Genomic DNA, 10,230 nt, shown 5'->3' with positions numbered 1-10,230 from the left:
TCTTCATTTTAATTCAGGGAAGATTTCAGCTGCCTTCAGAAATATTGTGCCCCTTTCTTCTCCATTTCTTTTCTTTAGGAAAGCAATGGACACTTTTTGAATAGTAACTGTTTAATTTATTAACTCCCACAAGACCAGAACACTGCAGGACCTCATAGCAGAGAAACGAGATGTCATCCCTACAGGTGCTTATTTCCTGCTATGACTTTGTTACAGGCCTTATGATTGATTTCTTCAGTGCTTCTGCACACATGCACAGCACAGTCTCCCTTTGCACTTTGGATAAGCCATTCCTAAGGTGCAGAACTCTTACTGTGGTTCTGTTTCCTCTTTTTCTTTTCTCTGTAAGGATTATTCTTTTTGTAGTGCATGATAAAGACAGGCTTTCCTCCTTCAGAAGTGATTAAGCTCTAGAGTAAAACAGGTCCTAAGGCAAAAAATTTGTTTATGTGTAATGTGTTTCCTCCTCTCTGCTTTCTCTCATCATGTGAAGTCCTAAGTGTCTCATCCTGATTAACACAGCTGTGAGCAAACTGTTGCCATCCACAGCAATTGTCTGTCCATAATCTGCAGTAAGAGGACAAAAGCTGACTCAAAGAACCCTTGCAAGTTTGCTTTGCCTGTACCTCACTGCCTTCTTTTTATGCCAAATATTATCGCAAGTGAGAATTGAGGGGAGAGTCAATATCATCTGAATAATATTCCCAGCATTCATGTATGTGCTGTAGTCTCCCCAGCAGCACTCCTCCCTCTCCCCAAGCCATCAGAGCAGAGCTGCCAGGGATTTGGGTCAGCAGGACCCTGTAGAACCCCAAAAGGGAATGAGAAGGCTGTTCTGGCTAAGGACATCTTGCATTTGAGAAATATGTTGCTGTGAGAAGTCCTCAGGATTTGTCCATCTTCACCTCTGAGGTCAACTGGGTCAACAATGGAGTTAACAAGATGGAGGGAGAACCTGGGCTCTCATCCTAAGTCCACCAAAGGGGCTCATATGTACAGGGGGTTCAAGGGTTTCAAATAGTCTCATCCATTACTCTGCTGAACATGAGATTGTCTCAAGCCCTAGCAATGTCTGGGTCACAGAAGGGTATTCTACCCTTAAACTTACCTCATTTGATCTATACTTCACCTTCAAATATAACATCCAAAGTTAACAGGATGAAAAGTGTGAACTTAAAACGACAGGGAGAAAATTGCCACAGTGAGGCCAAAACACTCCTAAAACTTGCACCTTGCAACACCTGAAACATTTCTCCCTGAGACCACTCTTCCAGTTTAGCTGGGATTTGTGAGATAGAAATCACCTGCTGTATTTCAGCAAAGATGGCAATAAAGCATCCAAAGTATTCCTGGACTGTTAAGAAGTACATTGTGATTCTAAAAAGAAATATCCCTCTGTGTCTTTTGGAAGACACCCCAGTGTTTCATCAGAAAAAAGCAAGTCTAAGTTAAGTGCAATTATTCTGTAGCAGATAATGAGGAAAATCGTCCTTGCCAGTACAAACTGAAAAGCCCAGTGTAAAGAATGAGACTGGGTAGGCTGGAGCAGTTAGAAGAGGTGGCTTTTAGTGGAAGATCAAAGTCTAGGGAGTGGATCACTTCAAGATGTTTCTCCATCTCAGCAATGTCTGTTTGCAACCTCGCTGCACAGACGTGGACATTTTACAGTGACCACCCACAGAACCAAAGCAGCTGAACCTTTGCACAGCTTAAGAGGCAAACCCAGCACTGAGAGCAGTGCTGGATCCAGCTCTGCCCACTGCATTTCATTCTTATTTTATGGTACTTTGCAGAACATTCCCGAAGAGTTCTGCTTTCAGTAGGTAGGATTTGTTGCAATGTCTTCTCTTGCTGCCATGCATTATGGTGATTTTGATCAAATAAGATCTGACTCATAACTTTACGCTGCAGGAATAGGCTGGCATTTACTGGAACTGAACAATATCAATAAACAGCAACAGCCATATTAAGGCTCTGTGGTTTGGCTCATTTAGCCTGCTGGCTTTATTAAATCTGGCATAGTCAACATTATGCATCATGCAAGGGCTATTTAGTAGAATTTGTCAGGTTTTAAAGAAATGCTTTCAAAAAATCCCAAGAATAAGAAGATTAGAACCACTTGCTACATAAACAGTGATGGCTTTTTCACTAAAGAACCTCCTCTTCATAACTCTGGCAAGCTGCAGAAATCCAAATGCTACTTGCAGACTTACTAGGTTTGTGTTTATAACACATTCCTATTCTGACAGAAAATCTGAGTTTTCCCACTCTGAGATGAAAATATTGCTTACAGTTTTGACTGCAGAAATGTCCGTTTTCTCCCTCTCAGTAAAAATCCTAGTTTTCAGGGTGAGATGGAGCCAAAACATCAATGGAAAGAGATGGGGCAGAGCACTTCTTTCATCACAGGAACACTTCAGCAGCCAAAGCAAAAGAGGAAGAGCTGGTCAAGGAGGGAGGGGATATTTCTGCCCATTTACACAAAATAAGCAGTTGCACTGAAGGGTGGATTCACTAGTCATGGTACATCACTAAATTTTGATTTGCCCAGGCAGACGCCTGAATGCAATCAGGTTTTCCATCTACAAAGTAGTAAAACATTACTGCAGAGGTGAGGTGGGCTTCACACTAAAATGGTAACAGACCTTGGAGAACCTCCAGATGTGAATGACAAATGTCAAATGAGGTTTTACTCCAGGTTTACAAAAGGCACTGCAAAAGGCACCTGGCTAACAGGGTGTGCAGAGCAGAAGCACAACCATCAGGGGTTGATTGCTCCATAGATGCACCAAAACAAGAAGAAAGAAAGCAAACACTTCCTCAGAGCCACATAAGGGCAGCCAGTGTGGAGGATCCATCCCTTTTCTTTCTCAGCAAAATCCTCTGGTCAGGCCTGCCAGAGCTGCTTGCCTAACCTGTAGTTATAGCTTTAAATTTGGTTTTATGCTAAACAATTTCATTATCTCATCACTTTTTTGCTTCTTTCTCATTTGTTTTGCTATTTTTTTAAAATCTCTCTCTGCAAATAGGTGAAAAATTAAACCAGGATGGTACTGGGGTTTTTCAGAGCAGCTATTCACATGCCATGGCCTTGCCCTCATCTCCACAGTCAGGTGCAGACAACAGCAGGGTGACCTGGCCAGATTGGCCTGACCAGGAGAGCCTGGAGGCACAGGGGACAGGGAGAACTGCAGAGCCTGAGCAGCATGTCACAGGGGAGAGATGTCACCACATCAGAAGGTGGGTGGCACACAGGTTTCAGGCCAGTGTACTGGGAGTCCCAGCCCCACAGCTGTGAACACTGAGGCAGAAGTAGTGGAAGGTCTGGTGAAGAAGTAAACAGAGCACTAGGACAGGATGATCAGCTTTCAGGCTGTGTCCCTGATAGCCTGCTGAGGGACCACTGAGATGGATGTGCTGGCCCTCACTCTTGCAGGCAGAGCCAGAAGGACAGATGTTGTCTGCTGAGATCTCACCTGGGTCATCTGCTCTTGCTGAATGGCACTGTTTGGTCCAACAACTCACAAATGCAACAGGACTTGATGCTAAGTCCAGGGTCTCTCATCTCACACCCAGTGAGACTCACTGCTTCCTGGATTTCACTCTGCTCAAGCTGCTTTCAAATCCACTGGCACTACTTGGCACTTGCAAAATTAATTTCAAACCAGAACTGCTCTTGCCAGCAACAGTGCTGGCTCAGCCAGAAGTAGATGTCATCAGCTGGGTGATGAGTGCTCATCATGACCATCTAGTAGTACCCAAAATATAATCAGTGTACACTTTTCTCATGCCTATCTACACAATGTGAGATAAAGTCCAATCCAGCCCTGGGGATAGTCCCATCCCAAGCAGGAAAGGGGACCAGAGGCCATCTAGAGAGCCCTGCCAAGATGCACATCTGATTTCATGAGCATGGAGCCTCTGCTGCAGAGTAAATGGGCTGACATGAGAGGCCTCCAGTCGGAGACAGGGTATTGCTACAGACTGGGGAAGAGTCACACAGAGAGCAGGGCAGGAGCAGCATTCTGCAGGGGTTACAGCCAGGGGAGAGCACACACAGATGGACAGACATTCCAACTGATAGCGATCTCAGGATCTCTACTTGTGAGGCTTCAGAAGGGATTTGTACCATGGGCAAATCAAGTGTGTTGTCACAGTATCACATAAGAAGCTGAGATGGGAATAAACCAGCTGGTTAGATGTCTGTGGAGTGGGTAGCCTGGAAACAACGTTCTCTCAAGGACTAGACATGCATGAACTGACCAACTCTGCTGACATCCAATCTCACAGCCTATCCACAGGGCATCCTTCTGTGTACACATAATGAAAGATCTGCTGCTGAGAAAATATGCCCATAAATTTACTCTGATCTAAAGTTAAAGTACTTGTGAAAAATTGCTGTCTGAGGTCCCAGTGTAAGTGCTATCAGCATACTGTGAGCAAACACTGACAAAGTTATTCTGTTGTAATCTTAGAGAAAAGAAAATACATAAGAAATAAGCTTTAGTGATATGCCTTACAAACAAGCTGTGAGAAATATCTCACGTAGGTTTTGTGGAATACCCACTAAACAAGTCTTCAAAGGCTAAGAGTCCACAGAGCACTTGTTCTACTGAATGTTAATGTCCCTAAAACACCCTGAGAGCAGATAAACAAGAGATACATCACTTGCCATTTTTTACCCAACTGCACAATAGATATTACAGTTGCTTTGGTAAATGAAATGAGAATTTTAAGTAAATTAAGAATTTACTTAAGGAAGCAGAACTTTCTTAAGCATGTTTGTGCTCTCCATTCATTTTTAAGAGCCTCTTGAAGCATCCCTCATGCCCCTGTGACAGCCTTTCATCTCCTCCAAAAAGGACTCACAGAAGCTCCTTAGAGAACCTGGTTGAGACAGCAAGGTCAGGATACAGGGAGCAAAAGCTTAGAACCAACCTGAAGTGATAACTACATTATCATATTTTGCACTTGTTTCAATGGAGCTCATCAAAGTGAGATGGAGAAGAAAGAATATCCTCTGAAGAAAAGAATATACATTGGTGGCAACAGGAGAATCAAAAAAAAAAAAAAAAAAAAAAAAAGAGTGTGACATAGTAAGTAGACATGGTAAGTAAAAGGAAGAAAAAAGGAAAATCAGTGTTCAGGATTGATTTTGACTGAGGTCTTTGGTGGAGGTATGAGACCTGCTCTCCAATGTGAAATGTTGCTTTGGAATCCACTACTGGATCTTGAACATTTACTTTAAAAGCATGAGCCTCCAAAAATCCTTTTCTGAGGTCTGTGACCATGACAGCATTGAAGCTTAAAGCATAAGATCTCTTTGCTGTGTTATTTTGGCAGAGAAATGCAGACTTTGCCCATCCATGAAATTCAACTGGTGTGATAGCTTTGGGCGTTTGTTTGCCCTTCAGCACACGAAGCCCTTTTATTCTGATGCCTATCATTAGCTTCTGTTATGCCTTTTCTCCCCTTTATCTGACTGTATTTATAAATATATTTCTATATATTTACTCCTGTTTCCACAGTCATTACTTGGTTCCTTTTGCTAATATAAATCTAGAAGTTTTACCCAACAAAACCATTTGAAATGTGGCTCTGGTTAGTACATATCTGTTTTCTCAAACCAGCAAAGATCTAAACCTCTTACGTAGAACAGCTGTGTGTGTTAGATTCCTTGTTTTGGACAATGCTTTGAATACACTCAATTTACCTTTCATTTCATAGACTAGTTCATGCCTGAAAAAGAAATAACCTGATAAATTAATTGCAGTTGCTGCCAGCTTAAGCAATGTCTGAAATGCTTTGCTGATGAGTGGAAGTTTTGAGATTATTTTTGGTGCCATGACATATTGCTGTACATAACCCAGACTGGAAAATAACTGACAGCCTCTGGCATCTTGGAGATAAGCAGTATCAGCCTCCATAGGGTAGTGGACTCTGTCTCATGAGTAAAACAGATCTGGCAGTAGCTTTGGGAGAGATTTTTTTTTTCTAACAATCGTGTTGTTAACCCATTTTTATTTTTCTTTTGATTCAGTCTTTAGATGATTACTTTCTTCTTTTTTTTGCGACTGATCTTTTCCTTTGGCATGCTGGGCATCATCATCCAGTCTATTTGGAGGCATGACTGAAAAGTAAGGTGACCAGGGACAAACGGGATTTCAAATACATGAATTAATTTTGTGTGTCTAGTGTCTCTCCTGTCCCTCCATCACCTTGGCTAGAGGAGGAAGTATCCCCTTCTCCAGCTGCTGAGAGAGCCCCATGGCACTGTGTCAGCTCAGGGTCACTGTGCAAGAGCTGAGGTCACTGTGCCCTGCCCTCAGGAGGGGAATCTCCCACCATGGATGTGTGGACCCACTGCAGCATTTACCCTCACCTTGCAGGAGCCAGCAAGGGGCTGCTGCCAGAGGTCACCAGAGGGGGAAACACGATGAACCACCTGAGACTGCCAGGGATGCTCTGTGTCCAGAGCTGCCTTTGATGCTCTGAGCTATTTACCAAGTACCTGCAAAACATGGAGCCCAGTGTCTGGTTGACAAAATGTGCCAGGAAAACTGGCAGCAAATTAAGAACACCTTTCAGAGCAGACTGTGTCCACTGTGTTGCTGAAAATAACAACACATTAGACGAGATCTCTTAACATAGGAGGAAAATGAAAATGGGCATCTGCACCCTCCTAAATTATTTTCTCATCCTATTCTCCTTTAGTACACCCCCATCTATGCACTGTTGCTGTCTACTTGGCACAGGGGAAGCCTCTGGGTACTTCAAGTCACAAAAGAATTACAGACGGTGTGCATGTAAGTCTGTCAAATGGTGAAAGCCATCACAGGCATCCACTGGTTTCAAGGTGTTAAGTTAGGGATAGAAAATCAGTTCCAATAAAGCCTTTCTGGAGATGTCAGCTCGGTATGATAAACACATGCACACAAAGATAAAGATAGATGATATTGATATAGATATAGATATAGATATATAGATATATTTGAAGGAAGACCACAGCACTATCTCATTATAAAATATTTTTTTCCAAATCTGAAACTAATACAAGCAGAAAAGCATGCCCAGTGCATAAGTATCTATCTTTATACTACATAAATACGCAAAAGCCCTGTCAGAACAAAGTCTTGTGTTGAAGCTCATTTGACAGATGTTCTTGGTCCCTAATAAAGAAGTCATGCAGATGTTATTCAAAGAGTACAATAATTTGAATGCTCACTCTTAAAAGCTTTTTTTTTTTATCTTTTCATGCTGTGGGCACTCTCACAACAAGCACTGTGGGAGCTGTCTCCTGACCGTGTCCCCTTTGAAATGTTTTGAGCCCACAAGAGGCAGCACAGCACAATGCAGGTGAACCACGGTAGCAGCTTACCAGTTAGGCAGCCATAAGCTGCCTGCACATCTTTTAAAGGTGCCAAGCTGTAGAGGTGCCTGTGGGTGCATTTCACAAGCACTTGCACATCAGGCACATCCAGCCCAGAGTTCAGTGACAACTGAGTGGGCCCAGTCAGAGAATGAGATTTGGCACAGAGCTGGAGACACCTTCCCATAACCACGTGTCACATTCCCAAAAGGTCTGGTGTAACTGGTCCTTTATTCAGGCAAACTGAAATTTTTCCTCACTCTATCTTTTTAGGTCTCAGGGAAAACATACTTGCGTCATTCCCTATCTTGAGCATGTTTTGTATTTTAAGCTCATTTTTAAACCCAAACAAGACTGAAAGTTAAGCATATTTACAAAGGCTTCCTTGAATAACACATCCCTGGGGAACGCTTTCTCATTTTTTGGAGGATAAGAAGCTTGTCTGTCATGGCATCCTGAAAACAACTGAGATCACATCAGTACAGTACAGTGAAGGGGCTGTAAAGACTGAGATGACTCTGGTTTGAGCTAATATTATTACTCTGACACAGTACATGTAATTGTCTCTGGGGGGATGTTTTAATTAAAAGGGGAAAAAATAAGTTTCCTTTCAACTACAACTTCCTTCTGCCTCTCATCAAATAAAATGTAGATGATGCAGGGAAATTATTCTCATTAGTCTGAGTGGTTTGTTCTCAAAGCATTTGTGATAATATCCTGCTTTACTCTTTGACTTTTTATTACCAATTGGATACTGCAGAATATCAGGCTGATGCTGAACTGCATCAGTGAGGGCAGGCTTGGGGGCTCGTATCTTAATATATGTTTTTGACATCTTGTCAATCTTTAAATTTAACATACTGATTTATGTGCCAGCATTATGATGAGCTCCCTATGGTTACTGAACTCTGTGTTATTTGGATGTACAAGGTCAGCAGCAGCTTCTGCAGATCAGTTCTCTCTGGTCTCTGCCAGAAGCTGATAAGAGGCAAATCTTTTGTGCTTCCCTGAAAAATAAGATGCAGATTTTCTTTAGGAAAAAAAAAAAAGGCATTGTACACAAAAGAGGAAAATAGCGTGAATGGTGGAGAATGGGATAAGGAAATGAAGGCAGAGTTGCATGGTCCTGAATCTTCAGAATAATCTTATTTCATCCTCCAAGAATATTTTTCCAGATAAAAGCATGAGATGTGTGTCACCACCTTTCCAGACCATGAGTTCTGGAAGGAAAATAATGAGACAGAAAATATTTTACATTTATATGAAAGTGTTCTGGCAAATAACACCTGTGATTTCTCAGTATTGCCAAGTGAAATAAACAGGTGATGAAGTAGGCAGTGAAGAAAGGTACATTTCTTTTTTCAATCCTTAGTGTTTGGAGTTCCAAATCCATTTGCCAGACTGGCATCAGTATAGTCACTACTTGAAAAGAAAGGTATTTTACAAAATTTTTTAATTTTCTGTAAGACTTTTTTAAATTTAAGAGTTGTTCAGATATTCCTCACTGTTCTCAAGTCCATTTTTCTTCTATTTTTGCTGGCGTATTCTGATACTCCAGGATTTCCTTTGAAGTTGCAATGAGGAATTACAGTAAAATCATTGAAGCATCTTGTTAATTGCTGTCTCGTGGCTGTTTGGGGGTTGTGACTTGGCAAATTTTATTGGAAAGTACTTTGTCACAATCTGACAAGATAAATTAATTAGTGTAAAACTCCACTGTGCATTCATTAATGCCAGTGTTCCTCAGACCTTTGACATAGCTGGTGCTACATAATTTACAGAATTGGCAAGGAGCACAGTGAGACCTGTGTTTTTAATTCCATGGAGCATTCGCTTCTTAAACACACATGCCTTTTAAAAAAGAGATTAACTGATTCCTTAATATTGTTAAGGTGATGTATCCCTAGTTGCTCAAATAGTCAGGGTGTTTATACACCCTTTTGGTCTGTCTGCAGAACCACAGCCTAAAGATTATCGTGCAAAAAGATTTTTTCTGGTGGTTTAAAGCTTTCAGGTGCTTTACAGCCTCTCACTGTCACTGAACTAGAGCACTGCTAATTTTCCTTGCTAACCATGTGTCCCTGCTATGGAAGTGTGAAAGGCTACAGATAAGCAAGCAAAGTCTCTGGCAGGAGACTTTATGATGTTGATGAACTGAGAACATTTTCATTTCAGAAATATGGAGCTGTTGAGAGCATTAGGGATTGTTGCAGTGATGAACTCTACCTGGAAGTGTCTGTGTGTGGACAAGAAGGCTGTGTGTGTGAAGAAAAGGGACTGAAGCCATAGGAAGCAATAACTACAATTCCTTTAATACTCCTCTGGCCAAATCAGCCATGATATCATTGTGCTCTAGGAGGCAGAGTACTGAGTATAGCCCAGCTCACACTGCATGGTGTAGATGCACACAGGGGTCCTGATGCTGATTTTGCTGGACCCAGTAAATAAATTCTTGCTAACTTCAGTTGGCCAGCAAAACTTCTCACCCATTTCTACAAAGAATGGATATAGTAATTACTAACTTGCAGAAAAATCAAAGTCCTAACAAGGACTTGTGTTCCCATTTTTGTTCTCTGTCCGTTTTGTTTTTAGGCATAACCAGAAATCAGCCCTCCACCACAACATCAGCAGCACTCACTATTATCTCCTCATTATTATGGTCCTGTATTTCAAACACGCACAAAAATATTGATTCCCTAAAAACTGCTTTTATCTTGATATGATGCCACTGACAGCAGGAAGTATAATCTGTATCTGAAAGAAAATTGTAGTGGTTTTTTTTCCCTGGTGGCCAATACATGGGTGAGTCAGAAGCGACACAAAAGAGTTGTGGGCCATAATCACCCAGGTTGTTGTTTTCC

This window comes from Corvus kubaryi, unplaced genomic scaffold (assembly GCF_017639235.1).
Source record: "Corvus kubaryi isolate FWS band 111438036 unplaced genomic scaffold, C.kubaryi_AGA036_p1.0 133, whole genome shotgun sequence".
In the NCBI taxonomy this organism is placed as follows: Eukaryota; Metazoa; Chordata; class Aves; order Passeriformes; family Corvidae; genus Corvus; species Corvus kubaryi.
Note: the sequence above shows the minus strand (reverse complement) of the source record.